Source organism: Xenopus laevis, chromosome 7S (genome assembly GCF_017654675.1).
Source record: "Xenopus laevis strain J_2021 chromosome 7S, Xenopus_laevis_v10.1, whole genome shotgun sequence".
NCBI classification, from domain to species: domain Eukaryota; kingdom Metazoa; phylum Chordata; class Amphibia; order Anura; family Pipidae; genus Xenopus; species Xenopus laevis.
The window spans coordinates 33,077,120-33,084,410 of NC_054384.1; positions in this window are offsets into that span (position 1 = coordinate 33,077,120).

Genomic DNA, 7,291 nt, shown 5'->3' on the forward strand with positions numbered 1-7,291 from the left:
AAAAAAACTCATGTTAGCACCCCACAGTGAATAAGGCTTTCCTTCTCCTTTAATGCCATGCTACTTAACGAATATTCTTAATGATAAACAGTATAACTTATTGATGTTTATTTTGTTTCTCAAACAGCACCAGTGCCAATGACAGCTCCACCAGAACCATCTCCTTTTAAGCCACAACAGCTGAACCCGTCGGGTCTTGAACATCCACTGACAGTGTCTTCACCTTCATCCAGAGCTCCATACTTACTGCATCCTTTTTAGACCGCCATATTTTCACCAGTGGTGTCTTAAAGATCCTGCAACTCCACCAGCAGTCTCACTTTGAAGGACCACATCACCACCAGTGGTACCTTACTTTCCATCTAATGGCTCCACCACCAATCTTTTCTCTCCCTTCTAGTGCACTTTTATCACCAGACTGTCAATCTTTTCACAAGTCCACTTGCCACACAAGCCGCTTCTTCAAGAACCACGGCTCCACTTGTGATGCCTAAGTTTCCATCAACTATAGTTCCAACAACAGCCTCTTCTCCTTATTCTTCTGCACCTCTACTAGCACATTCTACCATCTGCTGCACCTTCAACATCTGCAGCTCATCATTATGCTCACGGTTATGCAGCATCAGCATTATTCTGGTGTGTTCTCTTCATATTACTGAAGACTATCACATTTCCACCAGAGGTGTCTTTAGATCATGCAACTGCTCCAGCATTCATACTTTCTGTAAGGCTCCACTGTGTCCTCCAGCATCATGTCTGCCTGTGCGCAGATGTGGGGGTGCACATTCTTTTGCACATCCTTGGCACTTGCTGCCATCTATGTGCACGTACAGGCACCATATCTGACTCTATAACATCACATGTGCATGTTTAAGCCTTTCCTTAAAGGAAGTATATTGAGCTTGGTTATATTTCCTCGCTCTTGATCTTGTTTTTGCTGCTTCTGACTTCTGGATTATGACTCGGCCTGATTCCTGGATTTTCTATTGCTTCAAATCCGCCTGCCTCTTGACCTCTGCCTGTCCCTGACCTTGAATGAACTCAGCCTGCCTCTGTTTTTTGGCCTGTCCCTGATTATGCTTGAGCTCTGCCTGCCTCTTGACCTCTGCCTGTCCAAGAACATGAATGAAAGCAGCCTGCCTCTGTCTTTCGGCCTATCCCTGATTATGCTTGAACTCAGCCTGCCTAAACCTCAGCTTGACTTCCAGAAATGTCTTCCTTACTTGTTTTCCACAACCATCTGTATTTACACTATCACAGCTCCAACAGTGGTGTCCACATTTGATTGTCACAGCTCCACCAGTTAGATTTTGCCTTTATAGTCCACAGCTCCAGCAGTTGCCTTATTTTGTAACAACCATTCTTCTTATCATGCATCTTTGGATCCTCATCCAGACTCTCTTTCTTATTCTGCTGCAACTTTACCACCATGCTAATATACTTCCAGCATTTGCATCTCCGTTAGCATTACATATTAAACCTGCTATAGTTAAAGCACACTCACATACCCCTCCACTTCCTCCTACTGAAATCATCTTTCTTACAGTCCTTAACTACTGTATATAATATCTACAGTGGTGCATTCTCAGCAAATGGTCTTTCTCTATATAAACCAATCCATCTGCACCACCAGCCATCTTTCTTCTTATTATTTTCCACTCCAACAAAATTTCCTCATAACAATACATTGTCTTCAAACCACCTTACAGCAACCACTAAAACTAAGGCCCCTTAAAATAGTAGTTTCTTACACTTCCCATTGCTTCACCAGTGCTTTTTTACTTCATTTATTTAACTCCAACTCACATTTTCAAATCTATGTATGCACTCTTATTGTTTTCTATTTTTCATATCATCATACACACACACGCCTCCACATACTGCACCCTCTCAAGTTCATCTTTTAATTCATAGCCCCCATCTGCACCTCAAGTGGTGTGGATTTATTATATTGTCTTCTACTCCAACAATACCTTCAAACTGACATTTTGTTTTCAAGCAGCCTTACATCACCATAGCAGAAGATCCTCTTCAGATCCCCCTTCACAATCCCTTAGGGCAGAGACACACGTTGAGATTCGGGGAGATTAATCGCACGGTAACAAATCGCTTCTTCTTCTCCCTGAACTGCCTTTCCACCAGCTAGAATCGAAATCGCCAGCGGGATGGCAGTCGGAGTGCTTAAATTTCCAAAGTCGCCGGAAGTTTCCTTGTTAGGCAAATTCGGTCGACTTTGGAAAACGAAGCACTCCAAGTGCCATCCCACTGGCGATTTAGATTCTAGCCAGCGGGAAGGCAGTTTGGGGAGATTAGTGGCCCGAAAAAGAGCCGATTTGTCGCTGGGTGACTAAATCTTCCAGAACCTCTACGTGTGTCTCTGCCCTTAAAATGCTGCACATACAATAATTTAGAGAGGGTTGCATGCCAATTTAGCAAGAGAAAAAACACAGGGATTCTGACATGAGCTTTTAGTTGAAGTTGATCCAGGGACTTGTCCGACTGCCCATTTGGGAGTCAGGAAGGAATTTTTCCCCCTCTGGCTTCAGATGGGTTTTTCGCCTTCCTCTGGATCAACTATTAAATATACTCGAGTATAAGCCGACCCGAGTATAAGCCGAGGTACCTAATTTTACCTACGAAAACTGGGAAAACTTATTGACTCTAGTATAAGCCTAGACACAACTACAGCCCTGTCTCCCAGCAGCGCACATTCTGCCAAAGCGACCCCCCCCAGCGATCAACCGGACTTCTTTGCAAAGTTGATAATGACAGAGAATTGCCAAATGGATTACTGTGTGCATTGTCCCACTGTCCCACTACCATGTGCAGAGGGTGCTGTTTGATATTGCCATCACTGTTAATCTTTCGTATAACCAACAGAGGGCGCTGTGTGATATTGCAGTCACTGTTAATCTTTCATATAACCAACAGATGGCGCTGTGTGATATTGCAGTCACTGTTATTCTTTCATATAACCAACAGAGGGTGCTGTGTGATATTGCAGTCACTGTTATTCTTTCATATAACCAACAGAGGGCGCACTGTTATTCTTTCATATAACCAACAGAGGGTGCTGTGTGATATTGCAGTCACTGTTATTCTTTCATACAACCGACAGATGGCGCTGTTTGATATTGCAGTCACTGTTAATCTTTCATATAACCAACAGAGGGCGCACTGTTATTCTTTCATACAACCAACAGATGGCGCTGTGTGATATTGCAGTCACTGTTATTCTTTCATATAACCAACAGATGGCACTGTGTGATATTGCAGTCACTGTTATTCTTTCATATAACCAACAGAGGGCGCACTGTTATTCTTTCATATAACCAACAGAGGGCATTGTGGGATATTGCAGTCTCTCCCCAAGTGTACTGTTGGTATAGGAATGATTAAAAGTGACTGCAATCTCAGCTACTTGGGTCGGGTACCGCTGACCCGAGTATAAGCCGAGGTAGAATTTTTCAGCACATTTTGGATGCTGAAAAACTCGGCTTATACTCGGGTATATACGGTATTCAGGTTCCTTTTAAACAAAAACATGAACTCAATGGATGTGAGTCCTTTCCAACCTCAATGAATATGAATAAATCTGCAATTAAAGAAATAGCATCTATTATATAAATAAAGCTTTTAATACATATTTTATTTGTGTTTTTGCTTTTTTATAGTACCATAGTCCTGTCAGGGAACTTTTGAGATGATGGACACCTGTAGTACAAGGGAAAGCAGTAACTGAAAAAAGAAGGAATTAAGTGGCAGGGGTGGGAGAAACAGGTGAAAAGAGGTGTTAAAAATCAAGAGGCAAAAGGAAGGAGCCATGTCTGGGCCCGATCCTGTAGATTTTTACAGATGTCAGAGTTTTGGTCAGTGTCCAAAGCCTTGAAGGACAATTTTTCATAAATAAACATCATATAAACACTACATATTGTGTATATAAACATATAACTGGGATTAGTACATTGTAAGACTGGGTTTGGTGTTACAGACATTTTAACGTGTCATTATTCTTAGTACATTATGGGTCTAGTAGGGACTATCCCATAAAGATACCAGTAGGACGTTTTGGGCCTAAGTGGGATTGACCCATAAACATATTGTATTTTGTACACTTTGGGTTTAGAAAGAACTGAACCATAAACATGTCACTGTCATTAGAAGGCTTCTGCCCTGGATGGACCAGCTTATTAACATGCTATTATTTTTATTTAGGGTCTCTATGTATAGAAAGGTATTTGCCTAGTGGAAAAGCTCTATGAGCCCTGGGCCAAAGGGAGGTGTGCATAATTTTAATTTACATGAATTGATACCCCTTTGCTTTTCATTTATATATTACCCTAGTACCCTGCTCCCCATGGGTGCACAGCACATCTGCCTCTCTCTGGAACAATAGATAGAGGAGTATCCCACCCCACCAAGGTCTCCAGGAAGGATCCTTCTGCTAAATGAGGGATGTAAACTTACCAATGATACTGCTATTGGACGTGTGAGGCTATTTACCAGCCCTGGGTCCAAATATTAATCTATATTATTCCAGGTTTTGCTTGCCCTTTAAAGAGATACTGACACTAGAATATTTTCTTTTTTTATATCCATCATAACATTATCATTGAATACTATTTATAATTAAGAAAAAGTATTCACCTGATGCTTTTCTGTTACCTTTCTTACCCCCATGTTCCTCTGAGTGGGGGCTGCCATATTTTTGCTGCAGTAGTTGGTAAACATTAGAAACTCTAACTGACAGGCTGAGAAGGGACAGTCAGGTTGGCAAAACAGTCAGGTTTAGGAACTTCAAGTAACAATTACTTACAAAAGCAGAACTAACAGCAAAAAATTATCAACATGACCTATAGGTAACTTTTAATGTAGATTAATATTTTGAAAAGAACATTTTTAGTGTCAGTATCACTTTAAGGAGAGGCATGGTGAGAGAGGCAGAGCATGGGTTAAGCTTATTTATGTGCAAGGTACAGCTGTATTAGCTTCTTGGTTCTGTTTGGCCGAGGTCTTTAAGACACATTGATATTAGTCCCCTCGCCCCCTGCTGGACATTGCTTTCCACACTATTGAATACAGTAGAATGAAGCTGGTCAGGCCACCACACTGCACACATCTTATTGATCATAGTGTCCATACCAGCTGATATCCATGAGTATTGGAAACAGGATACTACTCCTGGGAGATGGTGCCATGACACCATGTTTTTATTGGAGCCTGGTGCTCTGGTGAAATGCACCCCGGGTCTGTGAAAATAACTGGAATGTTGAAGTAAAGAGGTGCCCACCCAAGACTTCTGAATCCAGCAGGCCAACTACATGCTCTTTTCACCATGATCCAGATTTCTGACACAGGAAGCTAATGAAATTTCTTTGGTCCCCCTTAAATTCAATGTATGATACCAAATACATGAATGACTGACCCAAAAATCTATAGCATTTATATCTCATAGCTCATAGTATCATTGGGACTGCTCCAGACAAACTAAATATTCTAAAAGAGGAATCAAACTGAAAGTTTATGTTGTTTATTCCTCCTGGCACTGAGAGTTCTCTGTAGAATTAAATAGATTTTTAATAGGTGGGTCCTGGCATTTTAAATACTCAGAGGCCCACACAGCCCCACCCACGATCAGCCGAATATTAAGTCATGGTCTATAGCAGGGGTCCCCAACCTTTTTTTACCCACGAGTGACATTCAAATCTAAAACTAAGTAACACAAGCTTGTAAAAAGTTCCTGGGGGTGCCAAATATGGACTGTGATTGGCTTTTGGTAACCCTTATGAGGACTAGCAGCCTACAGGAGGCTCTGTTTGGCAATACACAAGGTTTTTATGTTACTAAAACTTGCCTTCAAGCCAGGGATTCAAAAAATAAGCACGTTTTTTAGGCCACTGGGAGCAACATCCAAGGGCTTGGAAAGCAAAATGTTGCTCATGAGCCACTGGTTGGGGATCACGTCTATGGCATCCCTTCTGGGCTAGGGCAGTAATGTCACTCTGGGGTTGTGGCCCCCAAATGGTAGCTATTCTCTACTCCCTCCAGAAAGCTTTAGCTTGATTCCTCCCATAGAATCTTTATTTTGCATTCTTTGCTGCAGTCACAATGATTCTATCAATAAACGTTGATACATATACCCTAATCCAAGCCCAAGTGCAATATGTAAAGTGAAAACTCACCCCACCCCCCACTCCTACTCCCAGTAGTTACACCACTGTTCCCCTTTATATAGTGGGGCCTAAGCCATAAAATGGTTGTGGCCAAAAAAATCTGGCCTAATATTTTTGTCCCTCTTTATATTTTTCAAATGTTGGGAAGCATGTGTTTCATTGCTCTCCTCTGCCCCATCTCACTAATAGCCCTGTTGTACTGTGCTGAGAGAGAGATTTTTCGTTCGATCGTTCGATCAAACTATTTGCGGTAAATCCTTCGACTTCGACTGCCGAAGATTAGTCAGAAGCTGTTATTTCCAATAATGTATAATTTTCTAGGGTAAACCTACTGTAAGTGGAGTATTTAGCCTTGAAATTTGAAGTATGCCGTTTTGTGGAGCTGTTCTTTGGAAATTTGGTAGTGTACTGCTACAAGTGACCTTAAGTGAGAAATCTCCATAAAATTATATATACTGTATTTGCTATATGCGAGTTAAGGGGACATCGAACTTTCCAAATCCTCTGTGTTCTTGTGCATAAAATAAATTGTTTCTAATATGTGTGTTTGTATTATAGGAAACATGATTTCTTTTTTCATTTTTAGAAAACTATACCCCTAAACAATGTAGGACTCTATAAAAAGATATTGCACAAAACAGCTGATATGTAAAACCCTGATTCATGTAAATAAACTGTTTTCATAATAATATGGTGGTAGTAGTAGAAAATTGCCATTTTAAGAAATAAGGGCTGCTCCCTCATATCCTAGGATTCATGCTGCACACAAACAAACCAAAAACCATATGTGTTAGGTGGTTACATAAGCCAATTACCAGACAGAGTTCTGTCTTTTGCTTCCTGTTACAGTTAGAGTTGTAGTATTTCTGGTCAGGTGATCTCTGAGGCAGCACAGAGACAATCATGAAATAGTGGTTCATGGTAAGAGATGTAAAAGAGCAATATTTACTAGTTTTGTAAGATTCTTTAATATGCCACCAAGCCCGGATTTATGCAAGTGGCGCCCCGAGGCCAGAGTGCCAGACGATTCACGTATGTGTCCTCCCGTTGCTGCACAGTTCTAGCGACGACCCCTGTGCGCAGACGAGTGCGCTCTTAAGTACCGGAGCACCCAGTGC